The sequence below is a fragment of the Pristis pectinata genome, chromosome 5 (genome assembly GCF_009764475.1).
Source record: "Pristis pectinata isolate sPriPec2 chromosome 5, sPriPec2.1.pri, whole genome shotgun sequence".
Classification (NCBI taxonomy): Eukaryota; Metazoa; Chordata; class Chondrichthyes; order Rhinopristiformes; family Pristidae; genus Pristis; species Pristis pectinata.
Window position 1 is genome coordinate 74,738,210 of NC_067409.1, and position 27,727 is coordinate 74,765,936.

The 27,727-nt window shown below is 44.3% G+C and overlaps 1 protein-coding gene across 4 annotated transcripts in view; it reads right to left on the reverse strand.

The window, feature by feature from the left end:
* phactr1 (phosphatase and actin regulator 1) overlaps window positions 1–27,727 on the reverse strand; it is a 292,118-nt gene that overhangs the window by 257,498 nt on the left and 6,893 nt on the right. The window contains exon 1 of one of the 4 annotated variants that reach the window (XM_052016091.1): window positions 19,107–19,132. The exons of the other annotated variants lie outside the window; for them this stretch is intronic. The gene's annotated coding sequence lies outside the window, so the exon portion shown is untranslated. Of the gene's footprint in view, window positions 1–19,106; window positions 19,133–27,727 lie in introns of those variants that run through there. 4 annotated transcript variants of the gene reach the window in all.

The following is a 27,727-nucleotide window of genomic DNA, read 5'->3' on the forward strand; positions in this document are numbered from 1 at the left end:
GGTCAACTTGTCCACTCAACCTGGCCGTCTCCTGTCGGGAAGGAGACAAGATGGGTAATGGCCTCCTGTTAAGTTCAGCATGGCCCAAGGGAAATGTCATTTCATCTCATCTGCCACTGGCTGAAACTACTTTCTCTCACAGACTCTAGAAGCTACCTTCCACCTCACTGATAACTGCAGATGTTATACAGTCACAGAGTCATACAGCATAGAAACAGTCCCTTAGCCCACTGAGTCCCTGCTAACCTCTTTACACTAATCCCATTTCATTCTCCCCATATTCCCATCAACTCCCCTCAGATTCTACCACTCGCCTACACACAGAGGTCAATTAACCACTAATCCGCACTCCTTTGGGATGTGGGAGGAAACCAGAACACCTGGAGGAAACCCACACGGTCACAGGAAGAATGTGGAAACTCCATACAGACGGCACCCGAGCTCAGAATTGAACCAAGGTTGCTGGAGCCGTGAGGCAGCAGCTCTACCAGCTGTGCTACTGTGCTGCCCAAGAGAGTATTTTGAGAGTAAAGTCTCTGAATTGCTACTGGACAGAACAATCCAGTTCATGCCATTTCCCAACTCTTTTCCTATAGCCATACATCTTTTATTCTTTGAAGTACATCTGCTTTTAAATCTCTGTGACGGATTTGCATCCAACCCACCCTCCCAGACAATGGTCTCGAATATGATCATTTGCTGCATGATCTTCCTCACCACTACTTCTATATTCAAGCACCTTACATCTGTGTTTGCTGCTTCCTGAGTTTTCAGCCAATGGAAAACAACTTCCTTTCTTCACTTTGCCCACATCCTTCTCAATTTTAAGACACTTCCAATAAATCTCCTCTCAGCCCTGTCTGCTCTCAAGAGAACAAGCCCAGCTTCTCCAGCCTCTCCACATTATTAAAGCCCTGCATCCCCATAAGCACTCCAAGAATCTTTTACCCTGCACACAATATAATGCCTTCACACCCGTCCTAAAGTGTGGCGTTGGATATAATACTCCAATTGCGACCAAACCACTATTTGAGGTTCAACATAACTCACTTGCTTTAGTATTGAATGCTTATTTACAGTTTCAATTATAATCACCAGTTCATATGCTTTCTTATATGAAAACATTTACTTGACCCATCTTTCCATTCAAGTTCCTACACCACTTCTGCAACTGTCCTCTCTTCTCAGAGTTATGAAAGATCCTTCATTTAAACTCCTCTGTGTTATACTTCACCATCCATTTATCAGTCTATTCCACTTACCTGATCAATAGGCTTGGTTCCTCAATAACCCTTCAATAATTACACTTCCAATTTTCAAGTCATTTTTAAGTGTCAAACCCTAAGCCATATTCCAAGTCATTAACATGCATTCAGAAAAACAGCGACACAAGCCACACTGCCTTGGGAATACCACTACACAACTACCTCCAGTCCACAAACAAATTCAAGTCGGTATTTCCTGACTCAAAGCCTATTTTGTATCCATACGCCACTGCCCTCTTTATTCTGCAACTTCAGTTTTGCTGGCAAACTTGTTATATGGCATTTTATCAACTCCTCTTGAAAGTTCATGTAGTTCATGAAACATCAACTAAGATCATATCGATATTCATTTGGCCCATCAAGCCTATACCACATCAATTCCATTTCCCAACGACTTTCCCATAGCCTATGCCCATCAACTCCAATCCACCATTCATCCAACAGTGGTTAATTTATGAGTAACCAATTAGCCTCCCTTGCCTCTGGGATGTAGGAGGAAAGCAGAGCTCCTGGAGGAAACCCACGCTGTCACAGGGAGAACTTGTAAACACCACACAAACAGTAACCGAGGTTAGGATCGAACCAGGTTCTCTGGAGCTGCGAGGCAGCAGCACTACCTGCTGCAGCACTGCAGCACTACCTGCTGCAGCACTGCAGCACCCACATCAACTCACTCCGGAAATTCATCTATTACTGAAATACCATTTTTAACAAATTCATCCCAGCCTTCCTTTATAAATGCACACATCAACTTACTGTTAATTTCTTTCTGGATTATCATGTCTAGAAACTTCCAAATACTGAAGTCAAGCTGACCAGCCTGTAGTTCTTGTCAGGAAAAATCTTACTGAAATCTTTTTCAGAAGTGAGTTCAACAAAATATATTTACAATGCAATCTAATCACCTCTGAAATGTATTCTGATACTTTCCTTACTTTGTCACGTCAATTATTTTACTGACGTCAGCCATAAGATTCATTGAAACAATTTTAAAATTCGGTCAAAGGAGCCCTGAGCTGCAACTATTCTGGAGATTAAAAGACAAAATGTGCTGTAAATATTCAGCAGGTCAGGTAACTTTTTTTTGTTTGGTTTCTTGTTTTTGATAAAGCTTTGAACAAAAGCCCAACCTGCTCAGCAGTTCCAGTATTTTCTGTTTTTATTTCAAACTTCCAGCAGATTTATGCTATTCTGGAGATTAATTTTATTGTAGAGGACTTTGTTATGAAGTCAGTAGATCTGTTAAAACTATGTACCAGGATTTCAGCACATGCTGTGTGTTAATACAGCGTTCCAGCATTGAAAGAACTTAGATGCTGTGCCTTTGTGTCTACTGTAGACCCTAGTTATAAAATGTCAGCTGCATTTGACTACCTATATTGTTCACATGGATAGAACTACACTCCCCGAACAGACATTTTATTCCAAGCGCTGTCATGTTAGGATGGACAGCTCCCATGTTAACTTAAGAAAGCACAGACAGGTGAGATTTACTTTACATTTATAATAACATCGATACATTTATTTTTGAATTCAGGAAGCCAGGCCAGAAAGGAAAGAGCAGAGCAACCATTCCTTGACTTACTAAAGAGATGAGTTCTTGGGAAATGTGCCATGAAGCGGAACCTTGTATGTCGGAAAGGCTGGGTGAGATGCATTATGGGCATTTCACTGCAGTGTATTCATGTGGGCAGAGATAGCATGCTACTTGTTACAGAGAAAAATACATCAGTAAACAGAAAACATCTTCCCTTCAGAGTCAATGGAGTTACAGTGAAAATTTGTAAATTGAGGAATTGCTGTAAAGTCTGTTGCCTGTGATAGCATGAGAAAAGTGTTGGCAAAATAAAATGTTTTAAACCACATAGTTTATAACTAAGGAATTTTGACTCAATTTTAAACATTAATATTTTGCCTTTAAGTTCAGATCATACCGGGTGTTGTTTGCCCCCATATTCATACATACCTTCTGCTGCCACATAACTCCCAAAGCACAAATGGTGTTGCTACAACTCCACTGGTAACAACCTTCCAGTTGCAAAAGTCTCAGCAGCCGTTACCTCTTGCTGCCGGCCAATTTTGGATGCAATTTGCCACTCTGCCTCGGATCCCTGCCAATATGGGGCTCTAGAACATAGAACAGTACAGCATAGTAGCAGGCCCTTTGGCCCATAACGTCTGTGCCAAATACAATGCCAAATTAAACTAAATCTCTTCTGTCTGCACATGATCCATATCCCTCCATTCGCTACATAGTTATGTGTCTATCTAAAAGCCTCTTAAATGCCACTATTGTATCTGTTTTCACCACTACCCCTGACAGCCCATTCCAGGCACCTACCAGTCTCTGTGTAAAAAAAATTGCCCCCCATATTTCCTTTAAACTTTCCCCCTCTCACCCTAAATGCATATCCTGTGGTATTTGACATTTCTGCCCTGGGGAAAAGATTCTGACTGGTCTACCATATCTATGCCTCTCATAATTTTCTAAACTTCTATCAGGTCTCCCCTCAGCCTCCACTGCTCCAGAGAAAACAACCCAAGATTGTCCAACCTCTCCTTTTAGCTAATACCCGCTAATCTGGGCAGCATCCTGATAAACCTCTTCTGCACCTTTTCCAAAGTCTGCACATCCTTCCTGGAATGGGGTGACCAGAGGCATTCACCTGAAACATTCTCCCTCCACAAATGCTGCCTGACCTGATGAATACTTCAAGCATTTTTCTGGTTGTGTGGGAGGGACCTGTGGCGAGTCTTGCATCAATGTTGCACCCCCAGGTACAGATGAACTGGAGCAACTGTGTGTGAAAGGCAGTGAAGTGTCAAGGGGTAACCTTGCTGAAACCAGGTATGTGAGTGTGTGATTGGGCACAGTGCCCAATCCAACCCTCTCCTCAAACAAGATCCTGGCACAGCACAGGGTCTCACCTGGAGGACCAGATCAGCTCAGGAACATGAGCTAACAGCAGACGATACCCCAAATGGTGTATGTGCACCCTTTATGTGGATCAGCAACAGCTGCAGGAAGCTCACACTGGGTCCCAGCTTCTTCATTCCATGTTTCCCTCCACAGCCCCTCCCTGAATGGCTGCAGTAATGGTATCTACACATCTTGCAGCTTGTGCCCTCAGTGGGCTTTACACAATTTTGCAGTGCCACTGATGATCAGAGACATATAGAAACAGTTGCAAAAGTAATTAAAAATTAAAATAAAAAACTTATAAATAATGTAATTTTGGTTGGAACTGTGGCTAGTGGAGCTGCTGCAGCCTGGGTTCAATCCAGACCTCAGGCACTTATCTGTGCGGAGTTTGCACGTTTTCCCTGTAACCACGTGGGTTTCCCCTGGAATCTCCAGTTTCCTCCCACATCCCAGTGACACACAGGTTGGTTGGTTAATTGGCCACTGTAAATTGTCCCTAGTGTGCAGGATGTGGAGGGAGTTGATGGAAATATGGGAGGAATAGGCTACAGTAAAACCAGTAAGGAATGGGATTGTTCTGTGAGCTGTCATAGCTTCCTTCTACATTGAAAGGAAATATGTGCTTTAGGTGAACTTACATAAATTAATTTAGTGATAGCAATGATTTTAGTTAAAAAAAATCACTTTTTAATGAAGGTTACCAACTCCGGTTAAGTGAATGAAACAGCACCAGATGTGCCAGCTGTGGCTGGTGCAACACCGTGGGACCTAATGTGAAGTCCATCCAGATCCTCGGTTTAGTATGTTATGGAGTGACTGAGGGAGAGATCAGAAACTGCCACATCTGATCTCCAGCATATTCCATACTTCTGTGCCACAATGCAACAATTCGGAAATCCGAAGCACATTGTGATACGCACTGGAGCTGGCCAGCAGTTCTCTATGGACCCACTCAGGAGTTCCAGTCCAGCGCATTTGGGAGGGGCATCAATAAATAGGAAGATGAATACTCAATAAATGGGAGGATACCCCTCTGACAGGCAGGCTCCCTACCAACTTAACTGGCTAACTAATTGCACAAGAGTCTTTTCTCTCCGCCTCTCCCCACTCACACCCCCCCCCCCCCCCCACCCAAAGTCAACAGGATTTGGAAAGATGCCATCAATCTGCCTCCGGAATCTTCAAGCCGACTTGTCATTCAAATCATTCCCTTCTCTTGAGTATATTTGCAGCAGACTAGATTCACAGTAAACAAAATTATCCTCACCGTAATTGCTGTGCATGCTTTTAAGGTCATCTGAGGCAAGATAATAAATTGCTTAATATTCCCATGACGTGGGAGAATTCTGCAAGCCTTTGCTCGTTAATACGTGAAACTCCCCCACATCTCAGCTATTACTCCTTAACGTGTGAATTCATTATATTGTAAAATACAACATAATAACCAACTAAGCCCCAATGATTCAAAACCTTGAAGCGTAACAGTTTCTTGCCTGGAATAAAAAAATTATCAAGCTAATTAATATCAAACGTAAAGAATTGATATGTATTCCAAGTAGATCTGCAGCAGCATTTGGTGCAAGTATTCTACTTAACTGAAATAAGGCCATGTTAGAACTTCCTGTCAATCTGGAAGAACAGTCCTGACCCACCAGGACAGATGGATTTTCATCCTCTGCTGGTTGTCTTTGAATCCTCTTTCAAATACAGATTTTCTTGAAGGTTATCAAGGTATGTGGGCTGAGGACTGGCAAATGGCTTTCAACCCAGATAAATGTGAGTTATTGCAATTTGGGAAATCAAACCAGGGTAGGACTTACACAGTGAATGGTAGGGCCCTGGGGAGTGTTATGGAACAGAGGGACCAAGGAGTACAAGTGCAGACTTGCATTCCTAGGTTTAAGATAGGAGGCGAGAGATTTAAAAGGGACATCAGGGGCAGCTTCTTCATGCAAAGGGTGGTGCGTTTTTGGAATGAGCTGCCAGAAATAGTCGTTGAGGTCAGCACATTAGCAACATTTAAAAGCCATCTAGATAAGGACATGGGTAGGAGAGGCTTAGAGGGCTATGGGCCAAACGCGAGGAGATGGGACTAGCTTGCTAGGCAACACAGTCGGCATGCATGAGCTGGGCAGAAGGGCCTGTTTCCATGATGGATGACTCTGACTCTATGAGATAAAAGAAGTATTGCTGCTGGAACTATTTATTGTGACAGAGCAGCATTGATTTTAATCTTTTTGCAATTGCTCTATGAAACCTCTTACAGTGAGAGCAAATCCAACCAGTTAGGCATTTCTCCGTCAGTATTTGTTCATTTTAGGGGATCAGTTCTCCTTGGTGGGTCAAAGGTGGAGAGGGTCAGCAGCTTCAACTTCCTGGGCATTAACATCTTGGAGGACCTGCCCAGGGCCCAGCAGATAGATGTAATCACAAAGAAGGTGCGTCAGTGACTCCACCTTTTTAGAAACTTAAGGAGATCTGGAATATCACCAAATAGTTGAACAAACTTCTACAGATACACTGTTGAAAGTATCCTGACTGGTTGCATCATGATTTGGTACGGCAATTCCAACACACAGGAATGCAAGAGGCTGCAGAGAGTAGTGGACACAGCTCGATCCATCATGGGCACAGCCCTCCCCACCATTGACAACATCTATAGGAGGCGCTGCCTTAAGGCAACGGCATCTATCATTAAGGATCCCCACGATGCGGGTCATGCCCTCTGCTCATTGCTACCATCAAGCAGGAGGTACAGAAGCCTGACGTCCCTCACCATCAGGTTCAGGAACATCTACCTCCCTACAACCATCCTAGGTGCACCACCCTAATGCACCTCAGCAATGGAACACCATGGACCACCTCTTGCACTGCCATGGATTTGTCTTCTATTGCGCCTTTTTTTTTGCACTTAAGTCTTGCTTTTCACTGTATGGGATATAAGTTTATGTAAAACTGGGGACGGGGTCGAGTGCTGCTCGGCTCGACCAGCCCTCCATTGTTATGCCGTGTTCCTACACAATAGGAAGTGCCAATAGCAGCCAAAAAATCCATCCTGCCAGTCTCCCAAAAGTTCATTCGTATGTACAGGGTATTCATAAGCTGGGCTTTTGTAACCTAGAATAGACCTGCATGTAGGCACAGCAAGTAATCAAGAAAGTTAACAGGATGTTGTCATTTATTGCAAGAGGAATTTAATACAAAAGTAGGGAGATTAAGTTTCAGTTATATAGGACATTGGTGAGTCCCCCTCTGGAGTACTGTGTTGGTCTCAATATTTAAGGAAATTGGAAGCAACCCTGAGAAGGTTTACTCAATTGATACCAGGAATGGAATGATTGTCCTATGAGGAAAGGTTGGACAGACTGGAGTGGTATCGGCTTGAACTTAGAAGAGTGGAAGCGCAGTTGATTGAAACTTCCAAGATCCTGAGGGTCTTACGGCGCAAACGTGGAGAAGATATTTAAGATATTTATTAGTCACGTGTACATCAAAACACACAGTAAAATGCGCCTTTTTGCGTTATTGAGAACATGCTGGGGGCAGTCTGCAAGTGTCGCCACTCTTACGGTGCCAACACAGCATGCCCACAGCTCCTAACCTATATGTCTTTGGAATGTGGGAGGAAACCGGAGAACCTGGAGGAAACCCACATAGACACAGGAAATGTTTCCTTCTGTGGGAGAATCTAGAACCAGGAGTCACTGTCTAACAATATGGAGTCTCCTTCTTAAGACAGAGATCCAGGAATTTCTTTTTCAGAAGGTTGAGAGTCTTTGGGGCAGTGAAAAACAGTGTGCTTGAATATCTTTAAGGGAAAAGTAGGTACTTCATATGCGAGGGGGTTAAAAGTTACTGGAAGTGGGTGGGAATGCAGTTGAAGTTACAATGAGATTAGCCATGATCTTATTAAATGACAGAGCATGCTCAAGAAGCAGAGTGTCCTACGCCTGAAATCCAGGCAACAACAGGCAGCTTTTAAATGTTACACGATCACTGGGAGAACCCTATATCCACAATGCTGACAGCCACAATATCAAAATGCCACAGCCTAGAAACCACAACACCCTTATAAATGTCCATTAAACCAGGGCAGCCCAGGGATCAAAACAAAGTGAAATATTTCACTGAAAAGCAAAATTCAAGACCATGTATTTAAACAATGTCACTGTACAGAGAGCCTCCACAAAATTAAAATCAGCTGCCAAATAGGATTTGAAAAATATGTTTGAGATACCATGCAATTTATTTTTACATCAATGATTATTTCTCATTTTCTATCTTTACATTTCAGCAATTCCTGGCAAACCCTCTGTGCCTGTCTCTGCAGTGCCTTTAAAATGAATGCAAAAATTAAAGATGTTTTATTTATTGTAATAGGACTAGGCAAATTTATAATGCAGAGCTAATTCCCACAGCCACTGTCAACCATGCAAAAGGAATTGATTTAATACAGATCATAAAATATTCAGAGAATTTAATAAGGCTGGTTTCACCAACACTTTCCTGGAAGGTTATATCAGCAAAGATTGGTGAAAAATACTAGACTTGTTTTATGGAAAACACACCATGAGCAGCAGGTGGCTAACCCACTCAGTTGGGGAAAATTCCACTGTGCATTAGATCGGTCCTAAGGGGAACACTATTATAGAGTCCCAACTTTGTGTACGAGATCACAGCAACACATGGGAGAATGTGCGTCTTACAACTGTTGCCTCATTTGTTTTCAGAGATCACTAGATGTAACAATGGATCTTGTATATACAAGGTTAACTCAATCAGAAAAATGCAATAGGGTTTCAAGTTTAAACATTGAAACATTAATGGCTTTAGAGTATATGGAATTGGGGGTAATATTGGCATGGATAAAGGAGTAATTAACTAACTAAACAGAAAGTCAAGATTCGTGTATTTTTATTTCATATTTTCCATATGACATAAAAGTCTATGCCAGCTCTCAAATTAAACTAGATTGGTTATTTTTGGATCAGTAATTTGATTCACACTTCAAGTATTGTGTCCAATTCTGGTCACCCCATTACAGGAAGGATGCGGAGGCTTTGGAAAGGGTGCAGCAGAAGTTCACCAGGATGCTGTCTGAATTAGAGGGTATGAGCTATAAGGAGAGGTTGGACAAACTTGGGTTGTTTCCTCTGGAGCACCAGAGGCTGAGGGGAGACCTGCTACAAACTTATAAAATTATGAGAGGCATTGGTAGGGTAGACTGTCAGAATCTTCTTCCCAGGATAGAAATGTCAAATACTGGAGGACATGCATCTAAGGTGAGAGGGGGAAAGTTGAAGGGAGATGTGCAGGGCAAGGTTTTTTTTTGACAAAGAGAGTGGTGGGTGCCTGGAACAGGCTGCCAGGGGTGGCGGTGGAAGCAGATACAATAGTGGTGTTTAAGAGGCTTTCAGATAAACATATGAATATGCAGGGAGTGGAGGGATATGGATCATGTATAGGCAGAAAAGATTTAGCTTAATTTGGCATAGTTTTTGGCACAGACATCATGGGCCAAAGGGCCTGTTCCTGTGCTAAACTGTTCTATGTTCTCTGTAAATAAGTGGGGTGCCACAGATATCAATGCTGTGGCCTCAACTATTTATAATCTATTCTGATGACTTGGATGAAGGAACCAAATTATCTGTAGCTAAATACATTAGTGATACAAAGATCAGTGAGTTAGCTAGTTGCGAGGAGGAGACAAAAGGGATACGGATAGATTAAGTGAGAGGACAAAAAAAAGTCAGTAGATGGAGTATAATGTAGGAAAATGCAAGGTTATCCACTTTCAAAGGAAGAATGAAAAATAAAATTATTATTTAGATGATTACAAAATACTACAGTGTTTTGTCGTGTCACAGGTAGACAAGGTGGTGAAGAAGACATTTGGCACGCTGGCCTTCTTCAGTCTAGGCATCAAGTATAGGAGTTGGGACATTATGTTGCAGTTGTACAAGACATTGGTGAGACTGCACCTGGACTACTGTGTGCAGTTTTGGTCATAGGAAATATGTCATTAAGCTGGAAAGAGTGCAAAGAAGATTTACGAGAATGTTGACAGGACTCAAGCGGGTGAGTTAGAGAGAGAGACTGAGCAAGCTAGAACTTTATTCACTGGAGCGTAGGAGACTGAGGGGTGACATTATAAAGATGTATAAAATCATGAGGGGCACAGACAAGGTGAATGCACACAATCTTTTTCCCAGGGAAAGGGAATCAAAAACTAGAGGGCATAGGTTTAAGGTAAGAGGGGAAAGATTTAAAAAAGGGACCTGAGGGGCAACTTCTTCAAACAAAGGTTGGTGCGTATACAGAATGGGCTGCCAGAGGAAGTGATTAGGACAGGTACAATAACACATTTAAAAGACACTTAGACAGGTACAATGACAGGAAAAGCTTAGAGGGATATAGGCTAAAAGGGATTAGCCTAGATGGGCATCTTGGTCAGCATGGATAAGTTGGGCCGAAGGATCTGTTTCCCTGCTGCATTACTCCGACTCAATGAAGGGATCAGGGGAGGGTCCTAATATGCAAAACACAAAAAAAAGTATAGGAAGTCATTAGGAAGACTAATGAGATGTTGGCCTTTTAGCAAGGGGCATGGTGTATAAAAATAGGGAAGTTTTGATGCGACATCGATGAGCACTGTTGAGACCTCATATGTAGTTCTGGGTGCAGTTCTGGTCTCCACATTTAACAAAAGATGCCTTTGTCTTGGAGGCAATGCAGAGAAAGTTCACTGGTCCAATCAGAGAGGGACTACTTCATTTAGTAGTGATAGTGAATGAACCAGAACAAAAATAGAAGCAAGCATGAAGGGATACTCATAAATCGGGGAAAGAGGATAGAAATCACAAAATAAGATGCAAGCTAAACTGGCATAAGCAAGATAAGAAGCACAACAATAACTGTGGGAAGATACCTTAAGGAGATGAGATTTATTTTCTCTATGACTCAACTGGAAAAATGTTCTTACAAACTATACAGCAGAAGTGGGCAACACTTAAAATGATTGTTGGAGTCCAAATGAGAGATACCCACTAAAAAAGAGAATAAATTCACCTTTAACGGCGCACTAAGGATAAAAGCAGCAAAATAAGGGGCAACGGTGAAAAAAAGTGGCTGAGTACATAGACAGCAAAGGTGTCAAAAACTCAGTAAAAATGTAAAAAAAACAACTGAAAAGGCAAATCTCAGTTATAGAACTGAGGAGGAAGTAACCATATAAATAACATCAGGGAAATCAAGTTATGGGATTGAGCCACTAACTGTTGCCAATAATAAACATATTAAAAAGTTAGAACCAAGAAACCGTCCAGATGAAGGGTGTTGACCCGAAACTTTGACTGCCCATTCCCTCCACAGATGCTGCCTGACCCACTGAGTTCCTCCAACAGTTCGTTTTTTGCTTCTGATCCCAGCATCTGCAGTCTCTTGTGTCTCCATATTGAAAAGTTAAATGATTGTTTTACCCCAGTATTCTCAAAGGAAACCAATGTGATGGACACAACCTTGGAAGAGACAAATACGATATAAAAAACATTTATAATAGAAAGAGTGGAGAAAATTGATAAACTAATTAGATGGGGTGAAATCCATAGTCTGAATTCGGCAGCACTAATGCACATTAAAATTAGATGGATATAACTGTGGCAGTTTATAATAGAGAAGGTAATATTCCCAATGGATTGATTGACTGCTAATATGACCCCTTAATGTAAAGAGAAAGGAAGTCCAGGGAATGATGGAACAATTAGCTTAACATCAGTGGGAGAAAAGATAATGGAATCCTTTGAACAACTAGAAATTTCAAAAATATAATGAAGGGCAGTAGACATGGTTGACTAGTTAAGGAAAATCAAAAATCTGCACATGTTGGAAATTTGAAATGAAAACAAAAAATGCTAGAAACATTCAACAGTTCAGGCAGCACCTTTGGAAAAGGAAACCGAGTTAATGTTTTGGGTCAAAGACTCTGTCAGAACTGGGAACTACCATTGTTTTGGCTTTTCCCAGTTCTGACGAAAGGTCTTGGACCTCTTTCTTCATAGATGTTGCCTGACCTGCTGAACGTTTCCAGCATTTTTTGTTCTTATTTCATGTTTATCCAAGCTGATTCATTTTATTGAAAAATCACGCAAGGTTTTAATTTAACTTTCCCCAAATAAGTTGGCAAGAGGAGATAGTAACATCGCTGCAGGGAAGGAGCTTTTTAACAATATGGGCAATATTAACAATAGAGATCATATATTATACAGCAAACACATTGCATCTGGATTTTCACAAGGCATTGTGTAAGATATTGTACTGTAGGTGTAAAACTACAACTGGAAAATGAAGAGTCAGGGGGACAAGTAGCAGAATGGTTAGTAAGCTGGGTGCAAAGTAGTGAAAAGGGATGGGTTTTGTGGTAGTGTTCCACAGAGATCGGCAGCAGAGCCAGTGCAGTTCATTATTTGAATAAACAATCCAATCTACAATCTGGTGTAATTGAAAAATTTGTGAAGGACAAGCTAAGAGCCATAATTAATAAGTAGAAGAGTTGATATAAAATTCAGAAAGTCATGGGACTACTTCGGTAGAGTTCATTCAACCATCAATTTTGAGTTGGCTCTACCAAAGAGCAATAACTTATATAATAACTTACATTGCTACCAAAGAGCAATGATTTACATAGCACTTGAAATGTTATTAAAATATCCCAAAGTACTTCAAAGGAGCATGATCTAACAAAACCTGACACCAAGGTATGCAAGATATTAAGCTTAGACAAAGAGGTGAATGTAGAGGAGATTTACAAAGGAGAACAGGGGAGAGATGGAGAGGTGTAGGGGAGAACTGCACCCCATGGGACTGTAACAGCTTAAGGCTACATTCCAAGCAGGAACAAGCAAGTGTCAGAACTAGAGAAGCATGGATGTCACAAGAGTTGCTGGGCTGGATGACTTCACAGAGACAATGGTGAGAGATTTTACAAATCCAGGCATTGTTCATATGTTGGTTAAGATGATGTTGATGGGTTTATAAAATTATGAGGGGCATAGATAAGGTAGACAGCCAGTATCTTTTTCCCAGGTTTGAAATGTCTAATGCTAGAGGGTATGCATTTAAAGTGAGAGGGGGTGGTGGGTGCCTGAAACGTGCTGCCAGGGGCTGGTGGTGGAGGAAAATACGATTAGAGACGTTTAACAGGCTCTTAGCTAGGCACATGAATGTGCAGAGAATGGAGGGAAATGGACATTGTGCAGGCAGAAGAGATTAGTTTAATTAGCTTGGCACAACATGGTGGGCCGAAGGGCCTGTTCCTGTGCCGTACTGTTCTATGTTCTATGTTCTATGACATGCAATGGTTGTCACAAGTTGAGACATAAACCTGAGGTCATCCAAAACTGCCTGGGTCGGAGAAAGCAGACCACCAAGAGAGCAAATAAGATGGGGTGGAGACAGAGTTGGGTAGAGATGAGGATCTGAAAATGGGCAGCCTTGTTAACTCTTCATCCATGAACAGAAGGAGAGGAATGGAAACTAAGTGTGGTCCCATTCGGCCAAATTACAGCAGAGAGACAGAAGAGGATGCAGCGGTCAACTGTGTGAAAATCAGCACACAGATTCAGAAGGACAGGAAGAGACAGACTACCTTAGGCATAATTACATCAGTTCTCACTGGTAACTGGTCTATTGTGGTGGCATGGCAAGAACGTGGTGAGCTTTTTTTTTGTGTACTCTTTCACAGGATGTATAGATCACTGACCAGGCCAGCATTTACTGCCCGCCCCTGACTGCCCATTGAATTCAGTAGCTTGCTGGGCCATTTCAGATGAGCAGTTACAGGTCAATCACAGTAGGTGGCCCAGTGCCTGCACAGGCCAGACCAGGTAAGGATAGCACATACCCCACACGAAAGGATCCAGATGGGTTTTTACATGGGTTCACCACCACCTTCTCAAGGACAATTAGAGATGGGCAAGAGATACTGACCTTGCCAGGTCTGCCCATTTCCCGTGAGTGAACAGTTAACAAACTTTGGTGGGATTAGATGAGGGAAGTAGAAACAAGTGAAGAGTAGTGATACCTGCTGTAAATATTTCAAACACCTGTCCTTCTTCCCATTGTGCCCAGATTAACACAACACTCCAACTGTACTCCAACCTACAAACTCCACAACAGTTCCTTACTTTTGTATCAATGAGCCCATGTACAAGACCTTGCTTGCAAACACTTTCAAATGACTTTTTCGTCCCACAAACCTGCTTTAAAAAGGATCCTCGATTCATAGATTCATCAAATGCTCAAACCACTGTAAGTTCCACAGAGAGATATTTTTCTATTTCCCGCTCTTTTCCCCAAAATGTATTCCTTTCCATCCCCAAAACAACAGATTTTTGGTCCTCTGACCTATCAATATTCTCTATACGGGTCCATCATTCTGAACAGGGATCCACTGATGGATTCAGTTCATTTGTACATTTTCCTTTTTTCAAATATTTTGGATAATTTCCATGCCATAAAGTAAATAATCTGTAGCTGAAAAGTATTAAGTCCTATTAATCTTATCAATACAGCATTAATAGTTAACTTCATAAAATACTTATGTTCCAAATTCTTATTTTAAGAATATGGTTTATTGTTTAATCATATTGAGCATTTAAAAAAAAAGTCCAATGTCTTTGGTGTAATTCTTTACATCAATTCTGACTGATAAAGTAAATCTGCAGTCATCACTGGCTCTCTAACACAACCATACCTTATAATTGTCTATGAGCAGGTCTAATATTGCACCTATCCTCACAGAACTTGTAAGATATGTACCTATAGGGCACTCCTGACATGACCAGGACAAATAACATAATCACAAACTAGTACAGGTTAGTTGCACAAATATGTTATACAGTATCCTGCATGGAAACAGGCCCTTCGGCTCACTAAGTCCATGCCGACTATCAACCACCCATTTATACCAATCCCATACTAATTCTCCCCACATTCCAATCAACTCCCTCAGATTCTACCACTCACTATACCCTAGGGACAATTGAAAGTGGCCAATTAACCTACAAATCCACGTCTTTGGGATGTGGGAAGAAACTGGAGCACCCGGAGGAAACCCATGCCGTCACAGGGAGAACATGCAAGCTCCACACAGAGGTCAGGATCGAACCTGAGCTCCTGGAGCTGTGAGGCAGCAGTTCTACCGGCTGCGCCTCTGTACCATCCCTCGCCCATCACCCATCTTGAACTGCCAACAAACTTCTTCCTCGATATTTGATGGTCTACAATATGTACCCAAACTGTTCCAGAATTCTTGTCACATTGCATTCAGAGAGACCATGCTCAAACATTAAAAGTTGACAATAACTTGCTGATCCTAACTTACTTTCCCCTACCCATTGTTAAAATTAAACAGCCAGAAATATTTAACAGCCCTGTCATGCAAGAACAGACAAAGATGTTATATCAAAGATGTGATGTAATGCCTCTCACCGTAATTAAAACTGACAGATTTTCAATTTTGTTCCTTCATGCAGTCATATATTTCCACCTATCACATTATTTTTTCTATTAGTATGTAGTCTATTCATTCATACCCTGCAAATAATACAACTCCACTTATTCCACACTGGTACTGTAATTTAACTATGCGTGACTTGGTTACTCATCCAACCCTCCCGGACATCAGACACACGATCCCCAACATTTTAAAACTTTGGACAGACTATCATCTCCATTTACTTTTGACCAGCAACCATCTCACACCTACCCCTGTCTATGATCACAGTTTTGCTCCTCTGCCCAGAGATGTTTCTCCATGGAAAAAAAGGATCTAGATGCTCTCAAATATCTCCTTTCCTTCACAAATAGTTTCCACTAACTTCTTATTGTTTTACTAACCACAGGCCAGGGTTGAAACAGAAACCCCCGACATGGACTGATCTTCTTCTGGGAACACACGTACTGCAGTAGGTTACCAAATGTGGTTTATAAACTGGGAACAAGACAGTCTATCACAATAGGTTACCAAGCATGCTGAGCACTTGGTTCCTGGTTGTCTTCATGACATCTTATCCTGGTTCTCTCCTTTCTCACCTTCTTTCTATCATTGGTACATTTCTAAACCTTCAGTAAATTGGTCACAAAATGTATCCAGTGCCTCACAAATGAGAAAGGATGGCATACAGAGCAAAGCACAATAACAATGTCCACTGGGTCATTCTGCATCACCCCAAATATTTAACAGCTCACTTCCCTTTTGGGAATTATGCTTACTATGTATTTTTGGTGCCAGACAACCCCGCCCCCCCCCCCCCATCCAATGACATTACTCCTGATGCACTTCCAGCTTTAAGAGTTTCCAGGTATTCCCTGAAACCTGTATTTATTGGCCGCACAGATATTTGCTCATTGCCATTGCTATTCCAAACCAAACATCTAACCTGATGTTCCTGTTGATTCTACTGGGTGACGAGGAGCTGCAGGAAAATACTGGCAAAGTCAAGTTCCCAAAGACATCCCCAAACTTCATTATTCCAAGTGGCCATATCTCCATCATGGGAGGGTCTAACCATCTACTCTTGACACTTAGTGACAATACTACTGCCAAGTTACTCTCAATCACATCCTGGGGATCAGCACTGACCAGAAACTAAATGGGGCCAGCAACATAAATACCAAGGCTTCAGGAACCGGTCAGAGGAAGGTTATCTTGCTGCAATTGACCCACCTTCTGACATCCCAATGCCTTTCCACCTTCTACAAGAGACAGGTCAAAAGTGTGAGGGAATGCTCTCCACTTGCCTGGACGAGCACTGCTCCTACAACTGTCTACACCATTAACAACAATTGGCTTAATGATTTGCACCCTATTCACTAGCCTACACATTCACTCCCTCTACCATCAGTGCAGAGTGGCTGCAGTGTGTACCGTCCACAAAATGCACTGCTGTTACCTGCCAAGCTACGACAACAGCATCTCTCAAACCCATGATCTGGATCACCACCTGCAGGCTCTTCTCCATCGATTGCACCATTCCGATTTGGAAATATAATTACTGGTCCCTTATCATCAGTGTATCTAAACCACAGAACTCCCTCCCCAACAGCAGCAAGGGAGCACCTTCACCAGAAGGACTGTAGTGGTTCGTGAGGCAACTTCCCACCAACTTCTTGTGCGATAGGCAATAAAAGCAAGCTTTGCCAGTGATGTACAGACCCCGAAAAAGTGAATGCCTTAAAGAAAACTTTGCCCTCCAAAGCAGCATGAGAGAGGTCATTGAAACTCCACCGTTTTGGGAAGAGGCCTTCCTCTGCTTCTCCTTCATATGGATGAGTGGGCATGGAGATTTCCCAGCATCATGGGCTTCCCAAGTTTCAGGCAGTGTCAGACCGTGCTCATGAGGTGTTTGCGCTCCCTCTTCAGAACGCAGAGAACTTCATGAGGCGACAGGGCTTCCACTCACTCACGTTGTGGGTGACCATGAAAGAAAGTTCTTCAAGCCCAGCGGCAAGTTTCCAGAGAACTCCAATGACTCCTCCTTTTGGCATAATATTGTCCAAGGACACCACTGCCCAGTGGATCTTGAGGGATAAGAGTGATCCCCCTCCTTCCTCAGCTTTTGACCCCTGCCTGTTCTCCAGCCACTGCGGATGAGTGTCAATCCAACGATCACCCAGAGCATGGCCCAGACAGCCACTGGTCTGCTCGAGCTGGGATTCTGCTGAATGCACCAATCACGGACCCTCCAGTACTCACCAAACAAGGTTTCGTTCTTCGTTATTGCCTGCTGCATCTTGGACAATGTAGGCAACAGAGAACAGAGCTCCTGCCTGAGGGACTCCAGCAAGAGGAGGAGCAGGAGGACGTGTAAGAAAAGAGGAGGAGCTGGTGGAACAGTGGAGTTGCCTTGGAAGAGGACCAAGCCCAGGGTACTGGAAGGGGCGGGCTCTCTCTGGGTGTGTGGTCAGGGAACTTCAAATAGCTGTCAGACTGAGTACAGAAGTTGAGATGTTATGTTGCAGTTGTACAAGACACTGGTAAGGGCGCATCTGGAGTATCGTGTTCAGTTTTGGTCACCCTGCTGTAGAAAGGATGTAATTAAGCTGGAAAGAGTGCAGAGGAGATTTACGAGGATGTTGCTTGGACTCGAGGGACAGAGTTATGGAGAGAGGTTGAGAAAGCTAGGACTTTATTCATTCAAATGTAGTAGAATGAGGTGTGATATTATAGAGGTGTATAAAATCATGAGGGTCATAGATAGGGTGAATGCAGGGTGCACATCTGGCAGACACCTTATTTGTGAGCCCCTTCTCCATATAGGGAGCCTCATGGCCCTCCCCTGTGGAACAGCAAACTGTTGGAATAAACTCTCTATTAGATCCCGATCTGTGAACCTGGATGTGGACCCCTTTGCCTCTCTCAAATTTATATCTCCACATCTTTCTACACCTCCTTCACTGCCAACCGCGGGTGATGTGAATCAGTGCTGACTGTTCCTTTAAGGACTGGAGCCCTGTGTGTTAGCGTCACAGCTAAGTGCCGTCAGCCATGTGAAACTGATTTGGTCATGAGCCCTGCTCTCCCGATTAGGCTGCACAGCCCTGTTCAAATACAGTGGTGCCGTAGCAGTAGGATTGTTATTGTGAACCATGACACTAAATCTGTCGCCTGAAACAGCATGAGTGAAACCAAGCTGCAATATTTTAATGCTACTTCTGTGAATTTCCAGGCTGAATATTTCTCCACAACCTCTGAGCAGCAAGCTGCATCTACCTCCATGACCACTTTCTTTTTTATTTTAAAAATATTTTATTCACAATAAAATATATGCAAAAGAAATAAGCACAGTGCAAAACTCTTTATATTCTTCGTTTCATTTGGTCAATTAGTGTTAACACATTTTTGTGCATAGCACCATTACCTCTCATGTGGCCCCCGGGGTGATACACTCTTTTGTTGCTTGAAGATCTTCCCCACCAGACTCAGCCCCTCAGTGTTCAGGGAAGGAAAGACCCTAGACTGTGGTCCTTCCCCACAGAGCCTTTGCACTGGCTGCACTGCTCAAGTACACACTTGCATTTGTATTCAGCGTCATGACTTTGGGTTGCCGAAAAGCCCAAGCATCATTACACTCTCATGGAATGAAGAGATCTGGGTTCATATCATAAACCAGAGCTGAGACATAGAATCAAGGGCATTACTCACGCCACTGACAAAGATCCCGTTGTGTTGACCCTGCAAGATATTACACAGGTATATATACAGGACAGAGGGGAATCATTCAGCCCTGCACTATTATCTGAGCTATGACTTGGCTGGTGTTATCCTTGCCTCCTAGTCGGATGATTCTGGGTACAAGTCCTACTCCAGGTACTTAAGCACAAAACCTTGGACAACACTCCAGTGCAGCACTGAGGGTGGGTTGTACAGAACTGCCCTTTGGATGAGGACTGAAACTAAGGCTCCAAATGTGTTTCTTTTTTTAAAATTTAAAATCATTTAGCTTCTGATTTTTAAATAATTCTTAAATGCTGGAGAATGTCAGTTCTGATAAAAAATAGTGACAATACTGACAGATAAAATTTGACAAAACTTCCCACCTTTTCCTCTATTTGTTGACAGTCAGTGTTTATTTCCATCCCAAATTACCTTGGAACTGATTGAGTGGTCACATGTACCTTGAAACACACAGTGAAATGCATCTTTTGCATAGAGTGTTCTGGGGGCAGCCCACAAGTGTTGCCACGCTTTGGGCACCAACATAGCATGCCCACAATTTCCTAACCCGTATGTCTTTTAAATGTGGGAGGAAACCAGAGCACCCAGAGGAAACCCATACAGACATGGGGAGAATGTACAAACTCCTCACAGAGAGCGGCCGGAATTGAACCCGGGTCCCTGGCGCTGTAATAGCGTTACATTAACTGCTTCACTACCGTGCCTGCCCAATGATGGATCTGGAGTCACAGGGTGCAGAAGGCAGATTTCTTTCCCTGAAGGTTATCAGTGAACCAGACAGGTCCTGTTGGAAGGGGTGCATTAAAGCTCATGTCTGTGGAGCTCCAGATATTAGTCCAATAACTTATTCCCCTATTTGCTATTCCCCCAGATGCTGAGTGCTGACAACAAGCTTCACCAGAGTAAAATTCAGACCATTGCTTAGTCACCATCACATCCATGGATGTGGGAGCAGCTAGGCAGAAAGTGACTCCTGTGTTTCTTGCATCACAACAATGACTACAATAGCACTTGCTTCGTTATAAAATAGAGACCGCAGATGCTGGAACCTGGAGCAACAAACAATCTGCTGGAGGAACTCAACGGGGCGAGCATTATCTGTGGTAGGAAAGGAATCGTCAATGTCAGGTAAAAACCCTGCACAAGGACTGACAATGTTTCAGGTCAAAACCCTACATCAGGACTGGTTCCTTGTTTCGACCCAAAACATCGACAATTCCTTTCCTCCCACAGATGCTGCTCGATCCGCCGAGTTCCTCCAGCAGATTGTTTGCTGTTCCATTGCTGTGAAGTGCCTTGAGCTGTTCTAAGAGGGATGCAGGACACTAAAAATGCAGTCCGCACTGGGTTTATATGTTGCAGGAGTATCTGCCCATCCTTCCTTGTCTAACTCAATAAGCTTCTATTTTCTTCTTCTTGGTATCCTTTTCTAGCAAACCCCTCCTCATAAATATACTCATACTAGTCTCCTTCACCATTACAATTTGCATTCTCAACACTCTCTGGGCAAGGAAGTTTCTTCTGCATTCCCCTTTTGATTTCTTGATGAAGGTCTTACATTAATGGCCTCTGGACCCTCCTCACACGCTGAAACATCGTCGTCCATTGCCTCCTTAAAAGCCTTTTTGAATTTAAGATTTTTCCGTTGGGTCACATATTCACTTTCTTATTTGAAGCTTAACAAATCTAACTTGTCCATTCATTTCTGACAGCCTTACCTCTCACTTGTGCGAACATGGTTGTAAAAATTATGGCACCCTCCCCACTGCCTCTATGAACTTTTCACAGTATGCAGACTGGAACAGTGCAAAACGCTCAAGTGTGCTCTAATCAATGTTCAACACAAGTGCAGCATAACTTCTATTCTTTACAATTCTACTCCCTATTTCCATATTGTAGGGGGAGGTCATTTGGCCCGTCAGTTTTGGTGAAGAAGGCATTTGGCACACTGGCCTTCATCAGTCAGGTCATGGAGTATAAAATTGGGAGATTATGTTGCAGTTGTACTAGACATTGGTAGGGTTGCATTTGGAGTATTGTGTTCCATTTTGGTCACCCTGCTATAGAAAAGTTGTTATTAAACTGGAAAGAGTGCAAAAAAGATTTACAAGGATGTTGCCAAAACGCCAGGGACAGAGTTATAGGGAGAGATTGGACAGACTAGGACTTTTTTCCTTGGAGCATAGGAGACTGAGGGGTGACCTTACAGAGATGTATAAAATCATGATAGGGTGAATGCACTCAGTCTTTTTTCCAGGGATGGGGAAAATCAAGAACTGGAGGGCATAGTTCTAAGGTGAGAGGGGAGTGATTTAATAGGAACCTGAGGGGCATTTTGTTTTGTTACACAGAGAGTGGTATGTATATAGAATGAGTTGCCAGCGGAAGTGGTTGAAACAGGTACAATTACAACTCTTAAAAGACAATTGGACAGGGACATGGATAGGAAAGGTTTAGAAGGATATGGACCAAATATGGGTAAATGGGACTCGCTTGGATGGGCACCTTGGTCGGCATGGACCAGTTGGGCTGAAAGGCCTGTTTCCATGCTGTATAAATCTGACTAATTTTATGCTGGCTCACAAAGCAATCCCATTTATCTGCTATTTTTTCCCTCTTACCTATTCTCCCTGTTTCCATGACTCACCTACACCCTAGGGGTAACTTCCAGTGGTCAGTTGACCTACCAACCTGTACATCTTTGGGATGGAGGAGGAAACCAGAGCACCTAGGGGAAACCCACATGATCACAGGGAGAACGTGCAAACTCCACACAGATAGCACCATTTTTTAATTCCTCACAGCAGAATTTACTCCTCTTAATCAAGTTAGTGTGGGTTTAATCTCTCTTCCAGCCACTGGAGTATATAATCTAAGCCGACATTGAAAGATGGAGATGCCAAACACTGGGGTTCCAGCCTAGAGGTTCCTCACAGCATGCCAGCTTTTGAGAGGGCTTGGGGGACAGATTCAGTAGTTCACAACCTCATGAGTAACCTTGAATAACTGGCTCCACCTGCTCTGGAGGGCCAATGTTCCACCTACCCAGAGACACAGGCTTTGTGCGTCTACTTGAAAAACATTGGGATTTTCTGTGACTTGTGTACTTGCAATCTTAGATCCATTTGTTTGTCCATTTAAATTGGTTTTCCAGTTAATTACTATTATTACCAGCAAAATGTAATTCACCCCATTTATTAATGTTTAAATTCATCTGGTAAACATATGTCTGCTTTATGTTAATTAAAGTCCCTTCAATTTGCTGCAGCATTAACCAAAAGACATTTGAACAGGTACATGGATAGGAAAGGCTTAGAGGGATATGGACCAAACACAGGCAAATGGAACTAGCTTAGGTGGGCATCTTGGCCAGTACGGATAAGTTGCGCTGAAGGGCCTGTTTCTGTGCTGTAATACTCCATCTCTTCAACCCGGACATATAAAATGGGAGTAGGAACAGGCCACTCAGCCCCTTGAGAGTGTGGTGCTGCATTACATGCTCACAACTGCCACTGTGCTCATTACAGAGAATGCCATCAAACCTTAAAGGAACTCTCTTCACACCAAATGCTGGAGGAACTCAGCAGGTCAGGCAGCATCTCTGGAGGGAAATGGGCAGTCGATATTTCAAGCCAAGACCCTTCAGGACTGGAAAGGAAGAGGGGAGGTAGCCAATTTAAGAGGGTGGAGGGGAGGGGATGGAACAAGAGCTGGTGGGTGATAGGTGGATCCAGGTGAGGGGGAGAAGATAGGCAGCTGGGGGGGGGGGGGGGGGGTAGGAATAATGTCAGAAGCTGGGAGGTGATAGGTGGAAGGGCTGAAGAATCTGATAAGACCATGGAATAAAGGGAAGGAGGTGAGGAGGGGAACCGGAGGGAGGAAGGTGTGGGTGATAGGTAGATCGAGAGGGTGGGGGAGGGGAAAGAGAAGGGGTGATGGGGCCGATGGGATATGGCGAAATAAGGGGGGGGGGGCAGGGGTGGAGGGGAGTCATTACCGGAAGTTGGAGAAACCTATGTTCATGCCGTCAGGTTGGAGACTACCAAGGCGGAATACGAGGGGCCATTCCTCTGATCTGCGCCTGGCCAGATCCCACCCTGGTCCCAGCCACCTCCAGGCTGAGACCTCTCATGCTGCTGCCAGGCTCTAGTGCCCCTCCTCTTCCACCACCACTGGTCTCTCATGCCTCCCCCTACCCCTTCACCCTTTGGAGCCCTCCTTCCCACCACACTTTCCCTGACCCCTCCAACCCTCCTCTAACCCCTTCAACCCTCAACCCTCCCTGACCCCAGCTCCAACCCCCGCTGTGTCTACACCTGCACCTCAATGAGCTCTGCGCCTGCCATGACATCGAGCACTTCCGTTGCCTCCACACCCACTTCTACGGCAAGGATTCCCCACCCCCAACTAACAACCCCTTCTCCCGCCTTAAGCCTTCCTCCTCTAGGACACCCCGCTCTGGCCTTCTTCCTGCTCTGGATCTTTTCATCTCTAAGTGCCAACGGGACATTAACCATCTCGACTTCACCACTCCCCTCACCTACTCCAACCTCAACCCCTCTGAACACACTGCCCTCCACTCTCTCCGCATCAATCCCAACCTCACCACCAAAACCGCAGACAAGAGTGGTGTTGTTGTAGTCTGGCGGACTGACCTCTACCTTGAAGAGGCCAGACAGCAGCTCTTGGACACCTCCTCTTGTTTACCCCTGAACCAGGACCCCACCGAGAAGCACCAGGTCCCTGTCTCCCTCACCATCACTGAACTCATCACCTCCGGAGATCTCCCTTCTACAGCCTCCAACCTCATTGTTCCCCAACCTCGCACTGCCCGGTTCTACCTCCTACCCAAGATCCACAAACTAACTGCCCCAGGAGGCCCACTGTTTCTGACTGCTCCTGCCCCACTGAACTCATATCCTTAGATCTCGACTCCATGTTGTCCCCCTTGGTTCAGTCCCTTCCCACCTACATCCATGACACTTCGCATGCCCTCCATCACTTCAACAACTTTCAGTTCCCTGGGCCCGACCGCCTCATTTTCACCACGGACGTCCACTTCCTGTACACTTCTATCCCCCATCAGGAAGGCCTCAGGGCTCTATGCTTCTTTCTGGACAACAGACCCAACCAATTCCCCTCCACTGCCACCCTCCTCTGTCTGGCAGAACTAGTACTCACCCTGAAAAACTTCTCTTTCGGCTCCTCCCACTTTCTCCAGACCAAAGGTGTAGCCATGGGCACTCGCATGGGCCCCAGATCTGCCTGCCTTTTCGTCAGCTATGCAAAGCAATCCATGTTCCAAACCAACGACTGCAACATTCCCCAACTCTTGCTCCACTACACTGACGACTGCACTGGGGCTGCTTCCTGCATCCACGCAGAACTCATCAATTTCATCAACTTCACTACCAACTTCAAATTCACTTGGTCCACCTCCGACACCTCTCTCCCCTTTCTTGATCTCTCTGTCTCCATCTTGGGAGACAGATTATCCACTGACATCTTCTACAAACCCACTGACTCCTCCAGTTACCTCGACTTGCACCCCTTCCCACCCTGTCACTTGCAAGGATGCTGTTATCTTCTTACAGTTCCTTCACCTCCACTGCATCTGTTCCAATGATGAGGCTTTCCATTCCAGGACATACAAGATGTCCTTTGTTTTTCAGAAAACAGGGATCCCCCCCCCCCAACTGCTATTGATGCAGCCCTCACCTGCATCTCTTCTATCTCCTGCACAGCTGCCCTTACCTCATCTTCCCCCCCCCCACCCCCCAAGATGTAACAGCGATAGGGTTCCCCTTGTCCTCACATACCACCCTTCTAGCCTCCACATCCAACATATCATTCTCCACAACTTCCGCCATCTGCAACGCAATCCCACCAGCAGGCGCATCTTCCCCTCCTCCCCTCTCTCTCCGTGATCCCTTGTCCACTCGTCCCTCCCACTCCAGGCACTTATCCCTGAAACCGCACTGAGTGTTACACCTGCCCCTACACCTCCTCCCTCACCACCATTCAGGGCCCTAAACAGTCCTTCCAAGTGAGGCAGTCCTTCACATGCAAATCCATCAGTGTAATTTATTGCATCCGGTGCAGCCTCCTCCATATCGGCAAAACCCGACGCAGATTGGGGGATTGCTTCGTCGACCACCTTCACTCCGTCCACTGCAGTGGCCAGGATCTCCCAGTGGCCAGCCATTTTAATTCTACTTCCCATTCCCACGGCGACACGTCTGTCCACGGTCTACTCTACTGCCAAGTTGAGGCCAGACACAGATTAGAGGAACAGCACCTCATATTTCACCTTGGTAGTCTCCAATCTGATGGCCTCAACATCGATTTCTCCAGCTTCCGGTAACCACTCCCCTCCACCCCACCCTCTGTTTTCCCTTATCCCACTGGCCCCATCACCCCTTCCCTCCCCTCTCCCCATCACCCACACACTCCTCCCTCCATTTCCCATCCTCTCCTCCTTCCCTTTATTCCATGCTCCACCCTCCTCCCTTATCAGATTCCATCAGCCCTTTGTCACTTTCACCTATCATCTCCCAGCTTCCGACATCATTCAAACTCCACCCCCCCCCCACCTGCCTATCTTCCTCCTCTTAGCCTCTCAGCTGGATCCACCTATCACCTGCCCCTCCCACCCCCCCCGCCACCTTCTTATACTGGCTATCTCCCCTCTTTCCAGTCCTGAAGAAGGGTCTCATCTCAAAAAATCGACTGTCCATTTGCCTCCACAGATGCTGCCTGACCCACTTGAGTTCCTCCAGCATTTTGTGTGTTGCTTCAGATTTCCACCCTCTGCAGTCTCTTGTGTCTCTTCACACCAGTTGTGGACCCGCTCCATAACTGGCTGCCATGAGGGCCAGGGAATCTCCAGCACATGTAGCCACCCACCACGTGATCCCCTACCTCGACTGAGTCCCACACAGTAAGTGGTCACAGGCCACAACGAGGTGCAGCACGATCAGTGAGGCAGGCGTGGCCACACCTTGCACTGAGGCACGTAAAATAAAAAGGCTTCAAAAACAGATGGCCTGGAAAATATCACATTTGCAAATAATCTGAACGTTGCAAATGAGCTCATCAGATGCTGTGTGCAGACATTGATGTCAGAATGGAATCCCTCAAGTCAACCCTGCTGGCAATCTCAGCAGGCCCGCTTTCCTTGCGACTATCATACAACAGTAGTTCTCCTGTCCAGTTCCATTCAGTGGGGATCGAAGTGATGGTGCTGACAGTGATACCATCACATGAACTCTGACGCAATAAAGGTCAGACAGGCCAAATTAGATCTCAGCTGGAAGTGCCATGTCCAATGACACGAAGCTCATGACTGCACATGGAAATGCAACCCACTCTGGGTAAAAATCAATCTTTAGTTCACATCATACTGAAAGAAACAAGCTATAAAACTTATGTACAAAGTTGGAGAAGCAGTAGAATGTACTTCAGCTCTAATTCAACATCCACTTCAAGGTAAAGTATAAGCAATGAAACTTACACACTCAAACCCACTGCAGGTACAATTTCAGCCAAGCAATTCAGGGGTTTTATTGAATGTATAATCTGCATAACTTCCTCTTCAGTACTGAACAGTTACTGGTCCAATGCCAAGTGTTTGCATGCAAAACAAGCAAAAGTTTTCAGTGTTCCACAAATTGTGAATAAAGATCAGGAGATTTACCTCACATTCATACTCTCCAACACACAAATCCATTTACGGCCATTAAATACCAGTAACGACTAAAATGTGCGTTAAGTACGTCCAAACCACCTGCATACACTTCATGTTTGTTTGTTGCAGGGAGCAGCATAGTTATACTGCACAGAAACAGTCCCTTTGGCCCACTGAGTCCACACTAACCATCGATCACCCATTTACACTAATTCCATTTTATCCTCTCTACATTCCCACCAAATTCTACCACTTACCCACACACTAAAGTCAATTAACTGACCAATCTGGACATCATTGGAATAATGGAGGAAACCGGAGCACCCAGGGAAAACCACACAGTCACAGGGAGAATGTGCAAACTCCGCACAGACAGCACCGGAGGTCAGGATCGAACCCTGGTCGCTGGAGCTGTGAGGTAGCAGCTCTATTAGCTGTGCACCACTGTGCCATCACTGTACATTAATGTGTAACAGGGCCTGTAAACTTCCTCTAGTCTACAGCCTGTAATAAACACTTCCATGCCAGCTATGCATTGCATTTCTTAGCTACTGGTCTCAGAACAGCAATGCAGTATAACTGCAGTCTTATTGATCAGTGGACACTGAAGTGTGCTC